This window comes from Vicugna pacos, chromosome 1, assembly GCF_048564905.1.
Source record: "Vicugna pacos chromosome 1, VicPac4, whole genome shotgun sequence".
Taxonomy (NCBI): Eukaryota; Metazoa; Chordata; class Mammalia; order Artiodactyla; family Camelidae; genus Vicugna; species Vicugna pacos.
In genome coordinates, this window is record NC_132987.1 from 24,987,245 (window position 1) to 25,013,432 (window position 26,188).

The window sequence follows — 26,188 nt, forward strand, 5'->3', positions numbered from 1 at the left end:
TAATGTTTCAGTTATGTTCAGAGATAGAGTTTTTTTTTAAGTACCAAATAGATTGCCATCCTCCTAAGTACTGCTTTGGAACCACTGTTTCCTCATTACAGAGGAGGGAAAAATTTCAGAGAAGAGCTAAGCACCCCCTGCATTAGATTCTGATTCTTCTTCCACCTCTGCTTCAGCAGTGATGCTCTTCTGGTCTTCATTTTGTGTAAATGAAAAAGTGGACAAGAATGTTCTGTTTTTATTGCATTTAACTATGCTTTTAGTATATATAATGTAGGTATATATATATATATATATATATTTTTTTTTTTTAGAATTTACCTGATTTTCTTTAGGTACAAATCCTAGGCCAGAATTTGTATCAGAGTTTTATTAAGGCAGGGGCAAAATGAACATCAATTTATGTTTCTATAGAATAATATACACTGTGGTTATTTAAAAATGGGTGGGGGAAGGAATCAGTTTATGACCTGTAACCTTAAAACATTATACTTTTTTGCTCGGCCACATGAATGCCTACTATTTCAATTTGTGAGAAGAGTTCAACCCACCTGATTGCATCCAGGCTATACAAATCTATAGCATTTTGTGTAATTATGAACTGATGAAATTACAAGGGCCATAAAACATTGATTTTTTTTTCCCTACTTACACTATTTAGGTCAAAAGAGAAAGCACAGGTTCACACCTCACCAGAAAAGAATGAAGATTTTAAGTCAGAAGTTGCAAGCCACTGGACTTCAAGGTGAATCCCACTAGTAGATATATGTGATTTAACTTGCTCAGTGTCTTGGTTTGGATTTTGATTTTTGTTTATATTAATTGTGAATACTTAGAAGTCAATAGATTTCACATACAGATTCAGATTTCCAGGGTCACTTGAAACATTAAATGATTTCATAACAGTGGGCTGGGGAGCAGCAATTTCTGGCTAACAGAGGGCATACACCCTCCAGTTGGCCACAGACCTCCTCTGGCTGATTTATATTATTTGCTTAACTCCTGGAGCATTTGAGGTTTTGATCCCAGTCTTCATTAATAGTTTTCAGATGACATTTCCAACATATTCACCTTTGATCTACTTCCAGTTCACTTTATCTTATCTCCGGGTACCTACACCTTGTTCTCAGGATGGATACTCAGGAGATCACATGAGTGGGCAGATAGGCTTCCAGTCACAGGCACCAACCAACTAGAAAAAACAGAAGTCCCCACCGTGCAGCCAACAGGGTCTCCTGCTGGGCAACTTCGACTCTTTCGTTTTAGACCTTGGGGATATTGGGGGAGGCGCTTCAGCAGCCCAGGGGAAGGAGGGTACTCCAGTTTGGATTTGCATCACCATTTAAGCAAATGGGACTGCTGTGCCAGTGCCTGCCCATTGGGGACCAGCCCTGCCTGTGCTAGAGGCAAAGTGGGCAGTGTCTTTACCCTTAAACACACCCTCCACAAGTCTGACTCTGCATATTACCTGTGTGTGTTTTGTGTGTGTGTGTGTGTGTGTGTGTTGTTCGCTTATTAGATTCAAGCTTTAAGAAGATAGTATAGAACCCTGCCACCACGTAGACAAGCCACAGATGTATTTTAAGTGGAGTAGATTGAATTATTTATTTATCCACGGGCTCTGTAATGTTCATTGCCATATGATAAATGAAACCAGGTTTGGTTTCCTTATGCTTATTTGATTTTCATACACTTATATTTCATACCAAGAAGAAAACCAATCCATAGTCATGCAGAAACATCTCTGATTAACATATAAAGTGTGTGTGGGAGGGTAGGGTATAGCTCAGTGGTAGAGTGCATGCCTATCATGCATGAGGTCCTGGGTTCAATCCCCAGTACCTCCATTAATACATACATGCATACATACATACATAAATACATAAATCTAATTACCTCCCCCTCAAAAAAACAACAAAAAAAGACACACACACGAAGTGTCTTAAACAAACATTTAACTTTAAAACTGAAGTATAAACAGGAAGAGAATTCATAGATTTTTCTAATTGTGTTATCCTGCTGCGGACTCTAGCAGGCATTCTGTCTATAGTTACAACCATGAATACATACAGCAATTAATGCAGAGCCTAGGAAAATTAGTTTAAAAGTATAAGGTCATTTTCAGATCACTAGATATTGAAAGTACTTTTTATTTCATCCTCTCCTATAATTTAAGCTTTAAATTTTAAAAATACAGACAGAAACAATGAGAAGAAATAATTGCTAGAGGAAACATTTCTATTAAAATGGTGGATTAGGGAGAAGGTAAAATTTTTCTGGCTGAATATAAATTTTCTGTGTATAATTAAAAAAAAGATCTTAAAATAATAGTAGAAGATCCTTCCAATAAAAACTATTAAATGACTGGTTTTTGACACAAAAGATTTGGCTCAATCATTCCATGTGTAATGATGCATAATACTTTCTAACTGAAACTTTTCAAGGAACTATATTGAGTCAAGAAATTTCTTTCTGTTTAGACAGTACTGTGAATAGTAATTGATACTTACCAGGGTTTAAGAGACTATTTCTCTTTGAAACAATGGATTTTCTTTTAACCTCTCTGCCTTTTGTAAAAAAATGTCTTTGGAACTGTTGGTGAGACCCATGCAATTACTGAATTGACTTTATTAATCAACTTTATTAAACAAATCTGCTGTGTTATTTCACATGAAAAAAAAGAAAAGTTTACCTGAAATCTGAAATTTGATGACTTAAAAGTTAACTTTAAGAGAAAATGTAAGTAATGGATGCAAAGAATTTTTCCTTTCAATGCACAGAGGATTCCATCTCTGAATAACTGTATACACACACTCATATTACCATTATGTCAAAGATTCTTGTGTTTGTTCTGTTAAAATGATCTATAATTTCAAAGTCTAGTTTACATAAAAAATGGATATTTAATTTGTCTTAAAAACAACTATACAGTGGCACAAAAGTGTCTAAAAAAATCCTAATCAAATTGGAATTGCATCAGTGAAGGGTAGGGGTGGTAACCTGGCTGCAGTGGCCTGGTTTGGCCTCCTCTGCCCATCCTCCTCTCCAGAATGCTGGGCTGAGTCCAGGGCCTTCAAGCCAGCAGAGTTGATTTGGGGTTGCTTGGTGAAGAGCTGCCAGCACTAAAATGAAGGTAAGGCAAAGCTGAAACCAGAGCGTGTCCACAGTCAGTCGGACGGTGAGTCACACAGCAGGGGAGGCTGGGGCCCCCAGGCCGAGAGTCTGGAGGGATAGCGAGTTCAGAATCGGTGGCTTCTGTCATGGGAGTGTTTCTTTGAAGACTGAGAGCATAGCTTTGGCCAGTCTTAGAGTATTTGGAAATCGGGCCGTGACCAATTGCACCAAGAACATGGGCTTTTCCCTTGAGCGGAAGGTAAAATGTTCTCTTTTCTCCACACCTTGCAATCTGATTGGCCACACATTCTCATGTGAATTTCATGACCATGCCCAGTCAAGTGGGGCCATTTTACTCTAGTTGACAAAGACTTCTGGGTTAAGCAGACACTTCAGTCAAGTTCTCTGAAATTTTAAAGGGTCTTTGTAATACTATGGTGAGTCTTCAGCACATCCCCTTAAGCCTCGTGGTATACTGTATTATCATCCGAGTGTCTTTTCAGCTGAAGAGTTATTGTCTATGCCAAAAGACTAAATCCTAAAGATGCAATTTAAGCAGCATGTGGAGTTGCCAACATGCAAATCAGCTTGGTTTTTTAAGAAAGCCAAGTTGTTTTAGATGAATAAAAGATTTTTACTCCTTGGACTCTGAGTATCATATTGGTAGACACAACATAGGACTCAGTTAGACGTCCTGGGAGCTTCTCCCGGATTGGTTACTTGAGCTTTGAACCTCGGGTCTCTCCATTTGAAAATAATTCCTACCTTACAGACTTGTTGTAAGAATTAATAATAAGCTGGTTGCATATGAAAAAACTTCATATACAATAAACACTATATGAATGTCAAGTGGTATTAAAAAAAAACAAAAACTTTGCCTATAGGTAAAATCAGGAGCCAATGGGCTCCAGTCTTGATGGTGAGATGATTTCATGCCCTCTAAGAAAATTAGTTTCTTTACACTCTTGTTCTGAACAATCAAAATATATAACTAATATCTAAGCATATGAAACATGCTTACTTTCTAAAGATTTCAAACTGTAGATATAAGGGAGGTGGATATATTTACAGTATAAGTAATTGAACTCCTGGTTCCTGTCACACCTCTATGCCCACTACTTCTGTATGTCTTTCCCTGGGTTCTTTTCATCTCTCTTTATTCTTTCTATTTCTCTTAGCTCTCTAGCTTTTTCTTTTTTAAACACCTTTATTATGGTATGGTTCCTGTACAGTAAACTACACATATTTCAGATAAACAATTTGATGAATTTTAATAGATGCATACTCTCTAGCTTTTTCTCATCATAACTTTGTCGTATACCATGGATATAATGACTGCTTAGATAACAAATATTCCTCATTCTGCATTTTTAGCTCAGAAATTTCTCCTAAACTGTAGAGTGATGTACACCTAGGTATTCACAGATATCTGAGCTCTGTCCTCCCGGCTCCCAAGCCCGTAAACATGTTCCTTTTTCTATATTCCATTCCTTGGTCACACTCCATTTACATCTCTTCTCCACTGGAGTTAACGTAACTTTCTTAAATGCAAATCTGATCATATTAAGCCCTGGTTTTTCAGGCCCTTCTATTTTCCATCACCTTTAGAATTCATATCAGTTTATCTCTCCAAATGCAACTCCCATTGCTCCTCACGTTAACAGAACTGACTTGTGGTTTCCCAAACGTGTTAGCTGGTTTCTTGCCCTCACACTGCTGCTCATGCTGTTCTCTGTCTGGAATGGCCTTTCTGATCTTGTCTGCTTAGCAAGCTCCTATTTCACATGCAGACAGGCAAAACGTCTTCTGTGACATCTGCCACAATATTCTGTAAGAAATCTGCCCTGCCAGTCAGTGCCTCCAAACACAGTTAATCACTTCTGTTATTGTACTTTGTACACCGCATTGCAACTATTTGTCTATGTACCTGTCTCCCTTACCAGAGTAATTCGAATATAAGGTTCTTGCCTTCCTCACCTGTGCACATGGCTCACAGCATAGTTCCTTACACACATGGATGTTTAATACTCTTTGTGGAGAACAGTTCAATGAAGTCTGCAGCATCGTTACACACTGATCTCCGAATCTGAGTTTATCTGGGCAGTGGAGAAATGTAGATGTGGAGAGGACATTACTTTTGTCTCTCACCTGTTCATGTGTGTTCCTCTAGAATTTATGTACTCTATAAAGAGAGTCTTTCCTGGGTGGAAAAAAAAAAGATTTTTTCAGTAAATATCATTAACAGCTTTTTCTACTACCAAGAAGTAATACTTAGAAAAATACTCATTGAATGTCATTTACAGAGAAAAACCTCATTCATTCACTGAACACATGTTCTCTGATGACCTGCTCTCTGCTTGACACTGTTTTGAACAATGAGAATACAGCAATGAACAAGGCAGGCCTAAATCCCCACCTTCACAGAAAGAAATAAGAAAAGAAAGGAAGGGAGGGAGGGACGGAAGGAGGAAGGGTAGGAGGAAGATAGAAAGAAAGATAGGAAGGCAGGGAGACAAAAGAAAGAAAAAGAGAAATATACTTTATTAACAGAGAGGAAACACTTAACTTTATATCTTACCTCATGTTTTCTTCACTCCAAAACCTCCTTCCTTCCTCCCTACTTTCTGACTTTAAAACATTTTACAGACTTAAAGAAAAGGCCAATACAAAAATTGAAATGTCCTTGGAAGGGCTGGCTTGGGTTTCGTGACAAATATTGGAAATGGAGTGGTCATATACACTTTGTAGAAAGAGTGAAAAAAGACCGCCGTTTTGTTAAGGTTAATTGGGATGCCAAGCATAGTAAATCAGTGTGTTCTGCCGTGAAGATTCCACTACTAATTTATGTTTTGGTCAAGTAAAGTTTTCAGAAATATGTTTTGATAAATGATTGTATCCTTCTTTCCTCAGTCAGAATGACTATGTGTGAGGTTTGTGTAAACGCAGCTCTTCAGAATGAAGCTGATCGGAGAGTTACACTGTTTGAGTGCATGCTCAGTAATTTTTCACTCCAGTGGACCGCATGGAATATTCAGCCATCCTAGGGCAGTGTACTCTCCACTTTTTCATGAGTCTTTCAAAACCTTTTGATGAATATGTATATCATATGACTGTAAGAGCTATGTCTGCCCATTTTCCATCTTTTCAACTGGGTATAGTTTAGTTGCCTAAAACTAAAAGTTGACAGTGCGTAACCACATTGGAGAATGGAAACAGAATTGTAATGGATGTCGGTCCAGAAAAGCAGCACACACCTAGGGCAAAGGACTCCATGCTCCCTGTGAGTAACGAGAGTTCCTTCGCATGGATGTAAGCCAACTCTTCTTGGCTAGGAGGCAGTTTTTAATAGTGTGTGTCAGGGACACAAAGCGAAGCTTGCCGTGTATCCTCACAGAGGAGTCTTACATTCCTGAAGTGATGATTAATGAAATATAGGCACTAGAATTTTAGTCAGATGGATTTTATTTTCTCCTTCATTTGGTCACGGCTTTTCTTATTCCCCTTTATGGTCAGCTCCTGACTTTGGAAACTATGCAAACACACTTAGGCAAAAGCGCAAGAACAATAGTTCTGGAAAATATAGGCCAATGTCACTGAGAGCTCTGCCAGAAACTAATTTTAGTTGAAGAGCTCTGACTATTTTCGAGCCATTCACTTTCCACCCTTCCTACCAACGCTGGAACACTACAGATGAAAGTGTCTCTTCCAAGCAGGGTTTGGAATTTGTGACCAGAAAGTTCTTTAATCCTTCTTTTATCATTTCATACTAAATTCAAGAGTTCAATATCTTGTAATAAACTTTAATGAAAAAAAATATGAAAATGAATATATGCATGACTGGGACATTGTGCTATACACCAGAAATTGACACATTGTAACTGACTGAACTTCAATTTGAAAAAAAAAAAATGAGTTATGCTAGGTCAGGGGTTGGTGACCTCTGGCACAGGCACCAGAAATGGACTGAGAATGAGGGGCAACATTTTGGATACGGTCTTCCTTTCTGACAGACACACCTTTCCTTCCTCCACATGCCACTCATCTCCAGGAGGGCAGCAGACCCACCAACACCCTCCCCTAGTTTCTCTTTCTTTTTTAGTTTGGTTTCTAGTTGCTAAGGTGTTACTTGCTAGATAAAATGAGTGAATGAAGGGCAACCCCTCCCAAGCGATTTGCATTTAAAAAGAGGCTAGTAGGAGACTGGAGAGGCTCAGGCAGCTGTAGTTCTGGCAGGAGGGGTGGGGGTGGGGTTTAGACCTGGGCATCTGGGCTTGCTGCTCTGCATACTGCCCTTTGCACTTACAGCCAAGATTATAAGCAGACGCTTACAAATATCTTCCTTAGGTCCAAACCCCATTTTTAAAACTATTTTTTTTTCTATTCGTAATTTCAACAAAAAGAATCTTAGATGGATTTCACAAACAGCAAAATCCTTACTGTGTTATTGCTCAGGCATCTAATTTTCATTTTGAAAATCGTAATTCCTCTTAAGATTTCTTTTTATGGTCACCTGATTCTTTGACCAGTGTCTCTGTTTTCTTCTGAATTGTCTCCACGTTATCTTTTTTTCTCTTAATTGTGCAATCAAGCACCAAATATGTCTCTATAGTAATATTCAACATAGGGAGAGGTTTGAAAGAAAAATTCCTACTAGTGATACTGTTTTTGTTTTATTTTTTACTGTTTTAAATATTCTACTAATTTCAAGGATATAATTGTAGATGAATTTGAAACTATTTCTTTGTATGTATCCAAGTTCAGCCAGCCTCACAATGATTTTGAGGGGATAAAAAAGCTAGGTTGAAATATAGCTGTTTCTTGTTCAATTTGCAGCCCCAGTCTAGACCCTTAAAATTTATTCACAACCATACACAATACATTTTTACTTGACATTTAAATAATTTAATTTATTTTAAAGTACCATCCAGTGTCTCTTTAGGTAACTCAGTCTTTTCCTGATTATTTTTCCAAATTACTTAGATTTTCTTGAATTTTAATCAAATTTTCCAAAGGATAAGCAATACCCTCTTTCAGGATTTTATCCTTAAAATGAATAAACAGGATCTCTGTTTCATCATCCAAGTTGTGGATAAAATGTGTAAAAGCCTTTAGCTTAAGTACCTTCTGGCTTGGAACACAGCTGAGAAATCCTTCTTAATTGATGTTCTAGAATGCGTAAATCAGGAATACGGGTTCTCTAACGCTTGACCGCCGCCACCACAGTCTGGGAAATGAGCACTGAATTTCCAACCTGTTTGCCCAACTTGAACATTTCACATTACTGAGGCAGAGTTTGGTAGGCAGAGGACAGATGGAAGCCCTTGGCAATGAGACATGAGAAAGCGTTTTAGGGGGATGAAGTGGCTTGGGTATGGGATGGGGGAAGACAGATTCCTGCATGACAAGAACTCTGTTCCATATAAAAAGAATTCCAAATAGTCACTGCATTAGCTATGCTATCTTTGAAGAATATATTCAACATGAATTTGTAGAAATTGTGTCCCACCTAGGTGCACGATGGTAATTTATTCTCTATGACAAATATCAGAATTGATTAATTGAGAAAGAGATTGAGAGAGAACTTGAGATTCAGTCAGATGATTGACTCTTGGCCCAACTGTGTGGCTTTTTTAGCAGTGAGGAACCACAAATAGCCCAGTGTCACCACTGGTTAAGAGTGAGCTGGGCTGGAACCCATGTTTATTAAGTCCTTCCAGTGTTCCTTCCAACAAACCATCACCCACGTTATAACTTCCCTAATGATGATTTATCAGTCTAGCAGTTTCTTTCAGTGACAATCATATTCACTATAATTGAAATTTATCTACCTCAATCACATCTTTTCTGAGTGAATTACTGCTTTTGCTATGATCTGATGAAAGTTTTATTAATATTAGCTATCAATTTCTACTAATTTTGTTGCTCAACTTACTTTTATTTCATAATTCATTTATTTTTTGGACTCTTCTCAGTTTTTTTACCTAAATAAATTTTAAGAGGGCAAAAAAAGGGAACATTCATATACCCCCAAATGAAAGAACTATTATTTTCTTGGTTGCTTTAATGAAACGTTCTGATGCATTTCCAAATTGCAGTTAAAGTGCTGAATTCTAGCTTTATCAAATATGCCATTTTCATCAAGAAAGAAAAAAGAAAGTATGCTACAGAGGTCTTCCTTCACAGGTTGTGCCCCCGTGCCCCTCCATTTTAAAAGTTACCTTTCTAAATCTAGTACTTATTTTTAAAATAAAAGTATGGTGTATTTCTAATTATAAATCCTCAAATATCATGTATGTTCTTGACTGGGAGAAAATTTTGGATTTTACTGTGTTTCACGGATGTCCTAATTATTTGCTAATAATTTTCGTGGCTGAGAATTTGAGGAATTTTCCACAGACTAACTTCTGGCTCTTGCTGCTTGACCACAAGAAACTTCCTGCACCAGGCACCACAGGGTATGTTCAGATCACAATACAATCTCTGGCCATGCACTTTTATCCATTGTATTAGGGCAGCTTAGTGGGCAGTTGAAATATTTATAGAAACCTTTCCTAAATGTGTATGACTAACAATGACTTAGCTACACGTGGAAGTGACTGCAAACATTGTAAGTATATCCCATGAAGCCAAAGTAAAAGTATCTTCAACTCAGCTTCCCCTCAGCTAGACCTCAAATATGTGCAGTTTCTCCAATGTGATGGTGTATGGTAAATGCTTAACAACCTGTTCTCCTGGATAAAAAGGATGAGAATACACACACACACACACACACACACACACACACACACATATTTATTGTAGATTTTACTGACATAAAGGATTCATACATAATTTATAACTACTAATAGTAAGATATGCAATACTCTACTATAAATTCCTAATACAGCCAATTATTTTTCACAGCAAGTTTCCCTCGATTTTTGCTGAGCCCTTGTATTGGTGACCAACCTATGGTTTCAGTTGAACCGTGATTTGACAAATGTAATTGTGTCTCCTTTCTTATAACAGAATGGAAGAAAATAAAAATGGAAACAAAAGCAAAAAACAAAAACATTTTAGCTGAAAAGAGTGAGAGTTGTTGCTGTGCCTGCCTTCATTACCCTGCCCTGTTTCCGGGCTGAGAGGTAGTCCCAGTCAGCAGTTTCCTTCCAGGCGTTTTTAACGGGAACACCGTAATGTGGAGATGAGGCCACTACCTAGGATCCAATTCCAGGGCTGTCCTCTGTCTGTATGACCACAGGCAAGTTATTTACCTCTCAGTTTCTTCATTTGAAATTAAGGGCAATAATAGCACCTGCATCACTGGGTTTGGATGAGGATTAAATGAGTTAATATGTCGAATTTTTGGCACCTAATTGATGTTTAATTAGGACCAAAATAAGTAATCAACATATTGTAGCACTTAGTACATGGGAGAGAGAGAGAAATCAAGATGAAAAAAGATAGAAACTTCGCACGTAAATAAATTTACAAATTGAAAAAGAGAATATTGCAAACTAATTTGGACTTTAGAAATGCACTTCAAGCACAATGCAGGCTATGATTTGAGGTCATCACCCCCTTCAGTTTACATTCATTGATTCATATATTTAGCAAGTGTTTATTGAGCAGATAATGGGTACTAAGCATAGGATGTGTGCTAAGCATAGGATAAATAACTGTATTCTATTCTCAAGAAGCTTGGATTAAAGTAGTCAAAGTATATACACACGCATTAAAGAAAGGTGATATCTGGTAAGCATATGAACAATACAAACAATCTATCTGTGAGTTCAGAGATGGGAGAGAGAGCTCCTAACCAGTATGAGTAGACAAGGAATCTAAGTGGTAGAGGATTTGGCCTGATCCACTGAGCAGAAGGGAAAAACTGATGATTCAAACGGAATTTGTTACCAGGCTAAAAATGCATGATGTTTTAAAGTGTTTTGGTTTATTTTGTTTTGCATTATTTTCCAATATTTAAACATGGGAAATTTTCTCAAAAATGTCTGTGTTTTGGGCTTTCATTGAAAAATTGGAAGATCTGGTGGCAGTCCTTAACCTGTGTTGCAACATTGCTTCTATCATTTGGAGGCAAGTTACCTTGGTCCATTCAGGCTGCTATAACAAAATTCCACGGACTGAGTGGCTTATGAATGACCAGAATTATTCCTCAGTACCAGAGACTGGGAAGCCCAAGGTCAGGGCGCCAGTAGATTCAGCGTCTGATGAGAGCCCGCTCCCCAGTTCATAGGCTGGCACCTTCTTGCTGTGTCTCCATAAGGCAGAAGGGAGCGAGGGGAGGCTCGCTTCCTCATGACTCCCTTATGGCATCCCAAGCATGAGGGCCTCACTAACCTCATCCATCAGGGCTCCACCTTCATGACCTCACGTAATTCTAAGTGCCACCCACATGCCCCACCTCCTGGCACCATCACACTGCAGGGTAGTGCTTCAACATACAAATCCTGGGGGGACACAAGCACTCAGTCCATAACACCAGGTAATAATTGTCGCCCTAGAAGGGGTGTCCACTCTTTCCATTGCTGTGGCAGTAGCAGCCAGGCTCAGACGCGTGAACTGGATTCCAAACGTGTTCCTAAGAGGTACACAGGAATTAAAGACATCAATTCCAGGTTTATGCGCTGCTGGCTGCATAGTGCCGGCCAATCACGGTGCCTCTTCCATCTATTTGGCTTTGTTGAGAGGCAAAAAATGCACTGAGCCATGACACATAATGATATTGAACTTACCAGTTCTCTCCACAAGTAGCTCAGTGGCATTCTGCACTGTCACCATTATGCACTTGCCCTGCCTTTCCAGGGTGTGTACCGTATCAGGGGAGGGCTGAAGCCCAAGCTAGTAAGACTGCCTCTGAACTGTTCTTTTTTCCACTTACCCCTCTCTTTAGAGTGATGTATTCCTTTTCTTTCTTTTTTTTTGTGTGTTAAGATTTACATAACATTTACTATTTTATCCATTTTAAGCGTATAGTTCACTGTCATCAGGCACATTCACATTGTTGTATAACCACCATCACTATCCACCTCCAGAACTCTTTCATCTTGCAAAGCTGAAACTCTATGCTTATTAAACATCCTAACCCCTGGCAATCACCATTCTTCTTTCTGTCTCTATGAGTGCGACTACTCTAGGAATCTCATATAATCACATGTGGAATCATCCAATTTTTATTCTTTTGAGACTAACATATTTCACTTAGCATAATGTCTTCAAGGTTCAACCCTGTTGTAGCATGCATTGGAATTTCCTTCCACTTTAAGACTAAATAATATTCCACTGTAAAATGTAAAACCACATTTTTTTTTCCATTCATCCATCAATGAACACTCGGGTTGGTTCCACTTTTTTTTGCTATTGTGAATAATAATGGACGTGGGTGTACAAATATCTGAATCTGCTTTCAGTTTTTGTGGGTATGGACCCAGAAGTGGAATTACCAGAAGTGGCAGTTCTGTGTTTAATTTTTGGAGAAAACACCAGCCAGTTTTCCACCGCAGCTGCAGCATCTGACATTCCCACCGGCAGCACACAGGGGTTCCAATTTCTTCACCACAGTCATGTGTTCCTTTATTCCATCTCCCCTCCCTGCAGCAGCAACTTCCTCTTCTGGGGTGAGTTTGAAGTCTACCTTAACATATGGTGTGACCAAAGGAAAATATTGAGATAAGTGTCAGAGTAAGGCTCAACTTGAAAATTCCACAGGACTAAGAAAAGATCATGTAATACGATGCTTTTGCTGGGCACGTGGAAAGCCCTAATCCCCCTTCTTCCCGGGAGAAGTTTGATCCCGTCTAGCTGGAGAGATTTAATAGGTGTTAAAATGATTGAGACTTGAGCTTAAGGAATTACAGAATTTTAATACCTAGCATAAAACATCCAACACAGACATACTTAAAAATTCTATACAACACAGGAGGGGAAAATTGGGAATAAAGAACCAGCTAAAAATGAATCCCTTGCATAGCATTTAGAAGGAAGTCTGGGGAACTATTTCCCTGACAATGTTTGCCAAATTCTACAGTAAGTGTATTAATAAGAGTGGTGCTAGATAGGGCTTTTAGATGTAACTTTTAGTTCCTGTTCCGCTTGCACATGTAGTTTAGAAACTAGGGAACCTAAATTTAATAAGAGGATGTGACTACTTTTGTAGAAGGGTTTGGAGACGTCGTGGTCTGCTCAGCCCAGGAGATTGTGATGATGGCGAAAGCGGTTTGCAAAGCTCCGCATCAGGCGGCCTACTATTACTGCTAACAGAACCAAGTATTTTGGAGATAAGGGAAGTTGCACTGTATTTGAAGGGTGGGCTTAAGATAAAAACAATTCTTACATAAGGTAGAGCAGAATTGATTCTACCTTAGCTGCTTCGAGACAGAGGACCTAAAATGTCGGGATGCAACTTACAGGCGTGCCACCGAGTGGACCTCTTCAGGGAGTTTGACCCAGTGTTCATGTCCCGGGAGAGAAAGACTGAATGCTCTGATGTTAAAAGCCCCACCTCTTGGAGCATCACCGAGACGGAGCTGGCCTCTGACTGACTGGGATGCCCACAGCAAGCCTCACACCCTGGGCTCACTTACCTCCCTGCTCCAGGAGGAGGAAGAATGATCATATTTAAGGCCCTTCTGCTCTAGCACTTTTAGGACCTTGTTACAGTGCCCAAGTATTAGCTCAGCTTTTATTTATTTACTTATTTTCTACAGTTGCATGTATTGTTCTGCGGCTTCCGGACTGGGATGGCTCTGTGACTGATCACTGTCATGCTTACATTTACTTTTTCCAGTGAAATCTTTGCATGTCCCGTCAGTTTTTACTGCTATAGTAGGTTTTAATACGAGTTCATTTTCCTAAAGCCACAGTTGATCTGAGTATAGTTAGGTATCTTGCCACTTGCATGCATCTTTTATACTTTTCTTAGGACGTAGCATCTACCTAGTTTAGTGGTGAAAGGAAGTACCCTTGCTCAAAAGAGACAATTCCTTTAGTGAGCCCCCGTAATACTATTATTTAACCAGAGAAATTCACCTTTAAAATGAAATGTCGTCTTCCCTTCAACCAGCAGATTTCTTAATGTTCCCACTTCTCGAATGCGCTGGGTGCTTTGAAAGCAGGTTAGAACTGGTAACAATTAGTTCACCTGTCTACATTTTTGATGGAAAATAGAAATGAGCTCCTGGGCACAGGAAATCCAAAATTCATCTCTCTTGCTGCCTAAGGTTTTCTTTCCTCAAGATCAGTTATCAGTTTAATATAATATTGTTGACTTAACAATGATGTATTTCAAGCTGAAGGCAGAATGAATTTTGCATTAATAAATTGTTTGGAGATGGATTCAGAGAGCATTTCATTATATAAGAAGGGTGGCTATAAAACATGTTTGGTGGTCTTTCCATCATTCCTACCTGTGGCCCATTTGTGGAGATGACATTTATCAGTGTGACAGGGAATATTAAGCAAGTGATAGACAGTTATTAGCTGAAGTCCTGATATATTTACGCCATGGGAAAATGCACTTGGTATTTTCTTTCTGGCAACTGGTCTGTAGTTCATAATTTGATGGAAAATTGATTAATCACACATTTAACTCGATGCAAGATCTTCTGCACTGTAATAAATTATGGCCATTAATCAATAAGTACAAAGTAATTCCAAGAGTCTGGAGACACGCTGGTTTCTAATAGAAAAACTTGCACTTGGGCCTTTCTGCCAGTGACCACTTCATCTAAGGTATTTTGCACCTGCCTCAATCCAATTAGATGACATAATTAATGGACCTCGATGCTCTTGATAATTTGTTATACAAAAGAAAGAATGTTTTGGCACATCCATTAAAACCTGATGTACAACAGTTTGCAGAAAGGGGGAAAAGATTGCTGAACCGAAGCAACAGAGGGGCTTATGCTGGGAATCTCAGAGTTCAAGTCAAAGTGTGGGAAGCCGCCCTCTTACTTCATGTTGGGTGAAGATTCAGTTGCATTTGTTAAAATGATCCAACGGGATCTCTCTCTCTCTCTTTTTTTTTTCCCAACCAGGAAAGTGAACTCGGCCTGTGTGCAAAGTTTCATGCCATCTTGTTTCTTTTATGACAAATTAAATGGTATGATTAGAGTAAGTATTCAGGAAGTATTGTTTCAGAGGCAATCTAATAAATGTTTCCTTGGTTAAGTATCAGTTACAGTTTTACATATCACAGTCATTCTGCACCTGTTTTGTGCAGCTAACAATAGGGCTCTCAATAGATTTTCACGAGAGAAAGCTTGGGAAGATAAAAAGAAAACCCGTTCGCAGCTAATTCTGTCACTAGGAAACGCCAGGAGTAGACTGTGTTTAGAGACTTTGAAAAACAATTAGCTATGGATTATACGACTAAAAGGCCTTTCCTAACTGTACCTGGAAAACACTTGGCCCGTTTAATGCCTTCTAAGCTGTCACTGAGCTTGAACTTCAGTCCCAGTGATTAATGAAAAGCTGCGGGGCACAGCCAGGAGCTGAAGTCTCAATTATGAAAAAGCAGTAACTAGCTTAATGTGCTGATGCTTTTATACTTAAAGTGACAGCTATGAAAAATGGCAATATTTCCAATCATGCTTTAATAATTTATCATTCATTTATTGGCATGTCCAATGTGCTTTATTCCCACTGTTCTTTTGCTTTTTCTGGGCTCCTCATGTTCTGACACTGAGGAACACAATATGATCAGGTTCCTTAAAAAGCAAACTTTCCTTTTTGGAAGCTGGGGCCTATAGCCACAAAGTTTTATGTCTGTCTGTCTGTCTGTCTGTCTGTCTATCTATCTATCTATCTATCAATCATCTATATAATTTCCAGCTAGTGCATAATATAGCAATAGAGATTTTGAAAACAGCACACAGTCCAGTGACCTCTGTCTACTTTCAGGTCACAAATTACCACCTTAATTCCTGACAGACACCTTGAATTCCATGCCTTTGATTATAAGAGAAACTAGGCAAGGGTGGGTGGAGGAATCAGTCTAAGCTTCCCTGGGCCAGTGGGACAGTGCGGACAGTGGCCAAGTGGAAGCAAGTTGTAGATCAGAAAACGAAGTAGGGGGAAGACAGGACACATTTTTGGGGGTTAGTGCCACCAAGATATCTTGTAAAATTATTTAGGTTTAATTTTCCGTTTTTAATTTCAGCAATGAATTCTTTGGTCAACAGCTATAGTCATTCCCTTGATACAGTTTTATTAGATTATATTAGACTGTTTACATTAGTATATTCAGGGCTTAGCTGAGTCCCTGGCACAGCATCTGATGAACCGACAAGAAAACAAATGAATAAAATAAAGCCACCAATGAATAAAGTGAGCCTGGGCTGCTTATTTAATTTCAGTTAAATTTCCGAAGTATTGTTCGAATGGCCACTGTGCACTCAAACATGAATGTACAAAATGAGTGAGACTTCAAAGAACTTGCAAACCACAATTGTAAGTATTTCAAATTGAGATTATAACAGAGTATAATAAAGTTTTATATAGGATATTGAGTGGCATAATATTTTCCACCCTCCTTAAGTGGAATAAAGGCCCAGATACATATATTTAGCAATTCTTAAGTTGCAACTATCTAGGATTTTGCTGAATTTGGCTTTTAAAAAATAGATTATTAGTACTTATGAGATATGAGTAAATACTATAGATAATATTAAAAAATTGCCTTAGGTTCATTTGTCATCTGGAGGTTTTCTTTTCCTTCTTAATTTTTTTTTCTGTAGTTATAAAATGTATTCCCCAATTTTAAAGTAAAAAAAAAATCATAAGATTATATACAACTTGTCAACCAAACAAATTGTGGACCTGTTTTGGGGAGCATAAGAGGAACACAAATAATTTTAAAATATCTTTCTTATAATCTGGCAGTGAGCAGCATGCTTTATTTTTTTTAATTGCTATCATCAATAGTGCTTGGTCCCAGGCCTCCAAGGACTGGGATCATAAATTGGTAAATGAGTATGCCTACAAGTGAGGTCATAAAACTCAAGTTTCAAGGCAGGTGGCAGTTGTGCTAATAAAATGTTTAGGGAATCACTTGTGACTAAAATGGGCTTAATGTTCTTCTTTACTTGTTTGTCCTGGTGGCAGGTCAGTTTTGACCCAGATAACAGTGGTACTGTTCACCAGACTTCGTGGATCTTGGTTTTTGATGAACTATTACGATGTTATTTGAGTACAGTGTAGAAGTGGTACACGTTGTCATTCCTCAGGTACATAAGGAAATGTGTTTGATCTGCTCTTATACATCAAGCAGACAGGTGACAGCCTGTTCACAGGACTAAGCTTTTCAAAACTGTAAAACTAAAACTCGAGACTGGGTTTAAAACCTACTTTTGCATCTAACAAGCTGTGTAATTTTCTTTAGATAAAAGACCCAGAGACTTGGGGGCAAGGATATTGAATGTGTTTTGAAAAAATAATGCAACAATAGAATTACAAGGAAACATGACGTCCCTTTTGGGCATTTGTATTTAGCCATACAAAACAGTGCGTGACGGGTTAATTTTACATGGCGTTGGTTAATTGGTTAATTTTCTTTCTGATGTTTTTTTTTCCTCTGGGGAAGTTTAGCCAAGAGAATATGAACCCATGTTTATTCCATTGACTGCCAATCTGGAGTCTATGTAAATAACTTATTAGTAAGATTACCTCTACTGTTTATCCTGTTAGTGTCTTAAACATTACATTATCACACTCAGCTCAGCTTTTCAAATCTAGGCATGTTTCTCTGGATTTTTCTTTTTTAATGACAATTTTCTTCTCATGCTATTTAACTTATTTAATAACTTTCTTTTCAAAATGCTTTAAATCATTTTCCAGGATTATTCTTAAGTCTAAAGTTGATCATATTCTTGAGGCCTTTATTATGGTTCAGATCCATCCCTGGAGCAACACTTGGCTGGGAGCTTTGATAAGTCATGTTACCCTTTTCTCCAAACATCTATGAATTTGCCAGCACACCCTGAAATGTACCGTGAGTGCTGCGCTGTTATTCTCTGTAGACACTGAATCAGGCATCTGTCCACAGATATTTCCTTATTCACATATGTGTGTGTGCACACACATACACGCACATATAAACACGACCTACACACACATACAACATACACACACACTGTGTACAAAAGCCGTGCTCTGTTTTGGATGTGAATAGAATTCCAGTTTTTCAGTTAAGGCTATCAAATTATTGCCCCCTTTACCCTAGTTTTGTCCCATATAGATCTTAAAAAAAAAAAAAGTTATGGTACTTTAAATAGCTTCATTACTTCTTCCTTGAAAAAAGAGAAGACAGAGGAGTTTAAACCCAGTTGCTTGGAGCACAGTGGTGGGATAAATATTCCTTGAGTGGCAGCAAACAGCTCTAGGCTCTTTGAGTAGGATGATGTGATCCCATCATGGAATTTTAGGAAGTTTTGGAATTTTCAATTAAACTGCTCCATCTAGGGGTAGTTTCCCCAAAGCTATGGGGGCAGCTTGCCCAGATCCTTTTTCCACCAGGTCAGACAAGGTTAAGATGTGGGAGCAGTGCCAGGGGCTTGAGCTATTAGGTCCAGCTGTAAGATTTTATCTTCTGTATCTGTCTTGTGGGGTCACTCCGCCAACCCTTTGTTTTGATGATCGTTCCTAACATAGCAGACAGTTTTCCTCTGGGGACGATCTACACAAATATCATAGGCCCCCATTTTAGGATAATTTTTAGCTGACAGCCTCTCAGCATCTTAGGAGGTCTAGCTATGTGAGCGTATGGTCTTCTTTTTGCAATAATAAAACAATAATGGCGGAGCTTGTGATGATTGCTGATGTTTACTGAGTGCTGTTCCAGTATATTTGATTATATTCATTTATTTAATTTATTAATTTGTCAATTTATTTTATATAGTATATATTAATTCGTTGATTTATATTAATTTATTAAAATTTTACCACAGTCCTATGAATCAGTTATTATTAATCCCCTTTATACAGATGGAGAGACTTGATCCATAAAAAAGTGTAAATATCTTGCATGAGTTTATACAACTGGGAAATGGCAGAGCTGGGACGGCATATAGGCTGTCTTACTCCAGCGTGTTCTCTCTTAATCACTGTGCTATATGTATCCTAACCAGTGTGAAAAACTTTCTATTTTATAATAGTGAAACACAAGAGAAATGAAGTATTACAAAGTAGTTGCCGTGGTGGGTCCTGTAGCAACGGAAAATTTTATGCAAAACCCTTTTTAATCATAATCTTTTTTTTTTTCCCCACACGTAGCCCATTTGGTATTGATTCCTTGTCTCTTGATCATAAGTAATCAAATGGAGAGAAGAAACTCATCAAAAAATGTTTGCTAATGTCTCTCAATATCTGGTAAATGCTGCCCAGCCTCCATGGTGGCAATCATGCTTTCATTTCTGTACCACTCACTGGATTTCCTTCCCTCTTCTTTATCCTATTTCTACCTCATCAAACTATACCAAAATTGCAGGTGAACATAGTTCTTTGGAAATTAGCTGTTTATACCTGTGCAAAATATTATTTCCTTCCGAGTACCCAATATCTCAAATTTCTGATCAGCTGCAGACCTAACTTTCAGGAATTTTCTCATATGTTTGAGTTTTATCTTTCTATTCTTGGTTCTGGAATAGTATTTCTTTCCTCCTGCTTTTAAATCTCTGAACCATATGCCAAATCTCCATAACTCTATATATTGCTTAATAGTGTAGGGCATACATGTTACAAGACTTAATTTGTTGGTGTTCTTTGAATATTTTATAGAGTTGCTTTATCAGCCAATGTCATATGTTTCTCTCTTAAAAAATATAAAGATATCTTTACATTTTATCTCATTGTTTTTAGTTAATTACATTTGAGAAATTTAAGACTAACATTTCAGAAAATATTTTAAATGTTTAAATATAGTAGGTTAAGCTATTAGAAAATAGCTAAATTCATAAATCATACATTTTCCAAATATTCTAACATAAAAATTCATTCCGTTGAGAAAAGGAGTTAAGAGATTTGAGGGCTTCAGGTCTATAAGAAGGCTGTATTTCCAGCAGAATTTAAAATAGCAAAATAGCTTTTATTATTGAAAGTTAGAATAATGATTCAAAAAAAAAAATCTAGAAACTCTAAGTGAATCTTGAAGTACACTTGGACTGGACCAAAGTGAGTGAGTTAAGACGACTAAAACAAAAATAAATTGCCGTATGGCTCACAACATCGACAGCAGACCGAAAAAGACAGTGCTGAGAAGGCACCTATTACAATAAAACAGATGTTTATTCCTACAGTGGAGCAAAACAGCTTAAAAATGCTTTCAGTTCTATTTGCTGATTGCCATTATGTTATAACCAACTGTGGTCCATACTGCATTTTTAAATTAATTGATTTAACATTTTAGAAAACAATTTTTGTTGGTTTTTCAGTAGTGTTCTCGTTTGCAGTTGCTGATTGCTAAACTTTCAGGAACTTTGAGAATCAGTTGCTAAATCTCGCCATTATTAAAATTTAAGCGATATAAACTTACAGATAAATTGGGTCAGAAATACTACAGATTCACTACTTCTTGAATACTTACTACATTTTACTATTACCTATGTCTTGAGTTTGTATTTTGTATCTGTATAGTAGAAATACTATGTAATGGTGTGCACATGTCTTTCCAACTTCACATTCAGTGATACCACGTTGCTCATTCGAAATTGGATAGTAAGGATCTTTACACCTCAGAAATCGATGAACTCTACAAATTGACACCCTCCAACCCTCCCGCCCCACCACCGTCTAGAACTGGTTGTTAAACATTGCACACCACTGGCTTTCCTACAAATCAAATTAATATCATGAAATTTTACTTCATAATATGAAATCGGTATTTTCAACATTCATAATAAGCATTAACAGGAGATTAATTGGACTTTATGATCAAGAATAGTTTTATTTTAAAAATCAGAAACAATAATTAGAATTAATAGATAAACTTGATGCTTAATGTCAATTAATTAACAGGTGGCCAGCCAGCAAATACTGCCGAGCTCTGTGATGTTGGCTGCAGTGAGAAGTCCATTAGAAACAGCTGTAAGTCAGTTTCCAGTTGTGTTGTATGATGTTTTTCTGGATATTGTCCATGATATCATATAAAGAACCCATTTTGGAGGACCGAATGGGTCTGGAGAAATTTTTCTCAAACTTAAATAGAGTTTGCTAAACTGACAGAGTTTGCTTAGCTATCGTTCTGCTTTCTCTCACATAAGTGGTGAATTTTACAGTTGAATACGTCTCCACCGTTAGCTTGACTCTTATGAAATTTAGAAACAAATATGCCAGCCCCCTTAAACAATGGCCCAGGGGCATGATCTGCATTTTTTTAAATTACATTTTTGAATTTCTGAATTTGTATTTATTGTTTGTTAATGGAGGTACTAGAGATTGAACCCAGGACCTTATGCATGCTAAGCATGCACTCTACCAACTGAGCTATACCCCCCACCCTGATCTATATTTTTGTGTATCAGCTTTAACATTGGCTCTATTTTACTGTCCTATCTTTATTTTCTGTTTTATACTCTTTATCTGTTTTTAGTGGGTCTATGTGAAGCTGACTAGGATCCCTTAGGTGGGAATTTCCCCTGCCACCCAGCCTCATGGATCTACTTAACCTGATGTAACCTCACTCTTGGCCACAGGTGATTGAGCCCAGACCTAACCTGGACCAAAGGAGTCTCTTTCCTTTGGTTTGGACTTGGGGCAGAGGGAGGCAAGTCAGTTGCTCTTCAGAGGCTTCTAATAAAATTAAAAATTGGTGCACTCGATGACCCTGTCGGCCTACCTTGTGGGCCAAGAACAAAGGAAGGCAGTCAATAGTGAGAAAGCAGGCCGCAGTTAAGAAACACTAAGAGAATGTGTCGACCACATTTGGTTTTGTGTCCACTTGGTCCTGAGGCAGAGCTGCATTCCTGTATTGACTCTCTGAGCCCTCCTCAAATCCTTATAACAAACATTCTTTTAGGTCATTACTTCTAGGTGCTTTCTTTTTACTTGCAAGCAAAAGATTACTGACAATACACTAAATTTTATTCCATTATATGTATTTTTCTTAGATAACTCTGTCTACTGGTAATGAGGTAGATGTAAATAAATCAAATATTTATAATCAGCGCTCTGTTATTCTACTGTCTTATATTAACAAAGTTTTCCAAGTGATATTGAGGGAACCACTGTAGGAAGACAAACCTAGCTACTTCCCAATCAAGTACAGGAAAAGTTCTCTATTTTGCTATTCATAGTGAAGAAGAAAATGTTTTTGTAATTTTGCTTTGTGACTCAAAATTTTACAACCTCCACCTCAGCTCCTCCGTCCTTGCGTAACCCCCACTCCCCCTATCTTACTTAGTGTATTGATTTTCTATTGCCTCCGTAACAGAATTCCTGCAAATTCAGTGCATTGATACAACGCAATTTATTATTTTAAAGTTCTATGGTTCAGAATTTGGTTACAGATCTCAACAGACTAACAGCAAACTGTTGGCAGATTGGGTTCCTTTCTGAGGCTCTAGGAGGGAATCTGTTACCTGTTCATTCAGGTTGTTGGTAAAATTCAGCTCCCTGTGGATACAGGTCTGAGATTCCAGTTTCCTTACAGGCGGTCAGCTGAGGAGTGGCCCAGCACCTAGAGGCCATCTGCACCTCTTGGCTCGTAGAATCCTTTCTTCCGTCTTCAAAGTCAGCAATGGCAAGTGGAGCCCTCCTTACCACGTGTCTCTCTGACCCACTCCCCTGCCTTCCTCTGAGGTTTCCAAAGACGCGTATGATTAGATTGAGTCCACCTGGGATCCCGCATCTCAAAGTCCTGAACCACAGTCACATCAATAAAATATCTTTTGCCATGTAAGGTAGCGTAGTCTCAGGTTCTGGGAGTTCAGCCATGGACGTCTTTGGGGGAGGCATTATTCTGCCGCACTTGTCTTTGGATTTCTGCCCTTGGGTCATAATGTGGATTTTTCTGTTTCACCCATATAAATGCAAGGGGCCCATTATGGCCAGTGCTGGCAGTCTGTCAGTGACATAATGCACGGTTTGGCCCAACAGGGCTGATTCTCACAGGGTTATGCTTCTCTTATCTGCCTCTCCTTCTGTCCAGCAGCGGCTATTGGCACTAAACCCCACGCACTCACGCAGCCTAGAGATTACACTCACCACTATTGATTAACTTGAAACTTGCTAAATCCTTTTGCTTCCTTATCCATCATTCCTTCCAAATCTATTTCTTCCTCTTCCAGTGCTCTCAGCTGATATCCTCGTCACCTCTCCCCTGAAGTCCTGAAACATAATTATTCTCTCAGCCTCATATTTCGAAGTGTTCTCCAATACGTTCCCAGCTGTTTTCCTTTAATGAAGCTCTTATCATCTCTTGTCTTACATAGTTTGATGGCTCTTTATAAACAGTGAGAGTTGTCTATGACCTGACTCCTTTCTATTTGTTTATTTCCATCTTCTTTGTTCCCTTTCTCACACCCTCAACCTATGTATCCCTACTTCTTTCTGTCCCCTGTTTTACCTGAGCATAGACTGTTTTCCTTCCTTTCAAATTTCTGGTCATATTCCTCATTCTGAAACCCTGCCATTCTCTTGGTAAACTGCTGTTTTACTTGTTAAAACTTAATCTAACCCTTCTCTGCACTCTTGGTAGAGTTGCTCATGTCCTCTGAGCCACCACTGTACTTGATAAGTACCTCTTTCTGACATTCTTCATACTGCAAGAGATATTTTACTTTTTTAAATATGTGTGATTCTACTTTTGGATTTTACCCCCTTGAAGTTGGTTTCCATGTCCTTTTCGTCTTTGTGTACCAACCAACCTAGCACACAGATAGCACACAATAGTGCCAAGTGATGGACCTACAGAAGTAACAAGATACGAAAAACCAATTTGGGGAATACATATTTCAGATCCAAACTTTTAGGTATCTAATTAGTGCTGGTCTGGAAACTAAACCAAAAATTCAGATTTTCCTAACAGTAGAACTTTTTTAGCAGTTGGAAAGATAGAATCTGTGTCTTTGGAGAGTTTAAGCACCAAATGATGTTAAGGTTCCTGAAGACTTTAGAGTTACTGCATAAACATGTTACCACCCATAAAGGATTTACATATTCACAGGAAGCCCATTTTTAATGCTTTTTCATTATATCAGTTATAATTAAACTCCTTTATATATGTAATCACGTGGCATGGTACTCGAGACAATGTATTATGGTTCTATGTAAAACCAGTCCTACAGATCTGTACTTCTCCCTGGCTCTGTTAGTACTTAATCGGTTTCTGGCCACCCACTGAGCTGGCCTGGAAGAAGCTGCCTTTTGATCTCTTTTATGAAATGACCTTTGAGGGCAAAAATAGATGAGAATAGACCTTAAAAGGTTTGTTATAAATATTCTGTTTGGCATCATGTATCTTTCCAAAATGCCAGAATAAAACACTTAACTAAAAAGGGTAACTTTAATGTCTTTGACAAATAAGGCTAAGCCCACCCTGATAGGCTGCTAATAATGTACACTGGTCAAATTTGCCGCAGAATCCCCCGCAACTGCCTCGTCTAGGGGCTAGCGGCAAGCGAGGATGAAGAAACCCCTTCCACACTTGATTACAATACCAGAGCTGATCTTTTATTATTTTAGTGTCCCTTTTGCCCTGTAATCCTCAGTCTTTGCAGTCTGTGTAGTCAGCCAATGCTCCCATCTGTCATTAGAAGCAACATATGTACTCAGAAGGGAGGAACAGCTCGTATTAATGATGCCAACCTGCTCTGTCCTTCTTTAATCAGAAAAGGCTTATATAAAGCCTGCGTAAAGGGTGCAGGTGAAGACAGCTTATGACTGCTAAATGTAACGGGTCCTGAGACTATTAAAATATGTTTTTTTTTTATTAAGGCTAGATACAAGAACAGCAACTCGGATGAAATACTGTGAGATTTTTCTTGAAAAAAATTATGTAAGGAGGATTGATTCCTTCTTTCAGTGTTTAGATCTCTGAATCAGATTAGCCAGCCCACTCTCCATCACTTACTCATTCAGCAAACACTTACTGATGACCTACTATGTAAGAGGCACATGTTGCTAGAAATAGAACAAGGGTCTAAAACTCTCCAGTGATTTATGCTTTATATTCTCACTGTTACAGGTCAAGGTTTCTGTAATCCTTACAATGCACAACTGCTGGATTTTCTTTGTGTGCTTATTTCCATCTTTGACTTCTTCTAGAACTGGCTTTTCTTTCAGTTTATTTTTGACCAAATGACCTGCTTTTGTTGAAGAGGGGCCTACAAGATATAGACCCTCGATTGTACCATCTCTGAGAAAATTGTACCATCTCAAAGAAATTTTGTAAGGAGGTTCATGTTGGGATAAAGAAAAGTCTTGTCAGGCAGAAAGTTAATGCGATGTTAAAGGTATAGCAAAGACCAGAAGTGTCTGAAATGACTTAAAGGCCTGAACAAGAAAATCAGAGGGAAATGAAGCTATAAAACAATTAAATCATTCACAATAAAATACACGAATGAAGAGAGGAATGCTAAAGCAGAATGTAGATCTATAGATACTTCATACCTGATCTAAGAAAAGATGACAGCAACTCTAAGAAAAGTTACACCCACACAAACTTCTCTCTCTCTCAAGATACACCAGGGAGGAAGGCTTATGTAACTGTAGGAATGAACAACAAATTAAGCCGAAGAAGAAATAAAAGTTGAGAGCAAGGAGGAGGAATATGAGAACATAAAAACTATATTAGGTAAATGTAAAGATAAAGATAAAAATTCTCATTTAAAACAAGTTAAAACTTTGAAACTATAAGGTACCTATCCATAGAGTGCAGCAAACGAGTCAATTATTTGACCTACCTAGAAAGGCTTTATAATTTCTTTAAGAATATATATATATACACACACAGGAATTTTGGAGAAGGCCTATTTAAATTTTATTCCATTTTTTAAATTTTAAATGAATAAGTGATAGTTTGCTAACTTCTGAAATGTTATTTTTAATGTGTATAAACTTAGAAATGTCTTAAAACACATTATGA

At 38.1% G+C, this 26,188-nt stretch overlaps 1 non-coding gene across 1 annotated transcript; it reads left to right on the forward strand.

Annotated features, from left to right (window-relative positions):
• The first annotated feature begins 1,769 nt into the window (after window positions 1-1,769).
• TRNAD-AUC (transfer RNA aspartic acid (anticodon AUC)) lies at window positions 1,770-1,847 on the forward strand. The gene has a single exon. It is a non-coding gene; the product is annotated as a tRNA-Asp (tRNA).
• Window positions 1,848-26,188: the final 24,341 nt, after the last annotated feature.